The following is a 729-nucleotide window of genomic DNA, read 5'->3' as shown; positions in this document are numbered from 1 at the left end:
GCAGATGTCATTACTCAATGGGTGCCAATAATGACTGTGATACCTCAGGCTGCGCATGGCATATATATGCCAATATACCCGCTGCTTGTCTACATGGTACCCAATTAAGGCTGTAATCCTATGCACTCCTACCTGAGAATAAGGTAAAAGGTAAAGGTAAAGGACCCCTGGATGGTTAAGTACAGTCAAAGGCGACTAGGGGTACAACACTCATCTCACTTTTCAGGCTGAGGGAGACAGCGTTTGTCCGCAGACAGCTTTCTGGGTCATGTGGCCAGCATGACTAAGCCGCTTCTGGTAAAATGGGACACCATGATGAGTGCCAGAGCGCACGGAAATGCTGTTTACCTTCCTGTCACAATGGTACCTATTTATCTACTTGCAGTGGTGTGCTTCTGAACTTCTAGGTTGGCAGAAGCTGGGACAGAGCAACGGGAGCTCACCACCGGCGTACGGATTCAAACTGCCCACCTTCCAATAGGCAAGCCCAAGAGGCTCAGTGGTTTAGACAACAGTGCCACGCGTGTCCCTTACTGGAGAGTAAGTCTCATTGAACCCAGTGGTTATTTATGAGTAGACGTGTATATGATTGCACTGGGGTGCCAACTTGAATAAAATATTGTGGGGCCCAGGTAAGCCAGTCCCCTCCATAACTGATCATAAGATCCTGCACATGAATACTATTTGAATGACAATGCTTGTCAAATTTTGGTGGGGCCTGGCCCCCTC

The sequence above is a fragment of the Podarcis vaucheri genome (genome assembly GCF_965113315.1).
Source record: "Podarcis vaucheri genome assembly, chromosome: 3".
In the NCBI taxonomy this organism is placed as follows: domain Eukaryota; kingdom Metazoa; phylum Chordata; class Lepidosauria; order Squamata; family Lacertidae; genus Podarcis; species Podarcis vaucheri.
Note: the sequence above shows the minus strand (reverse complement) of the source record.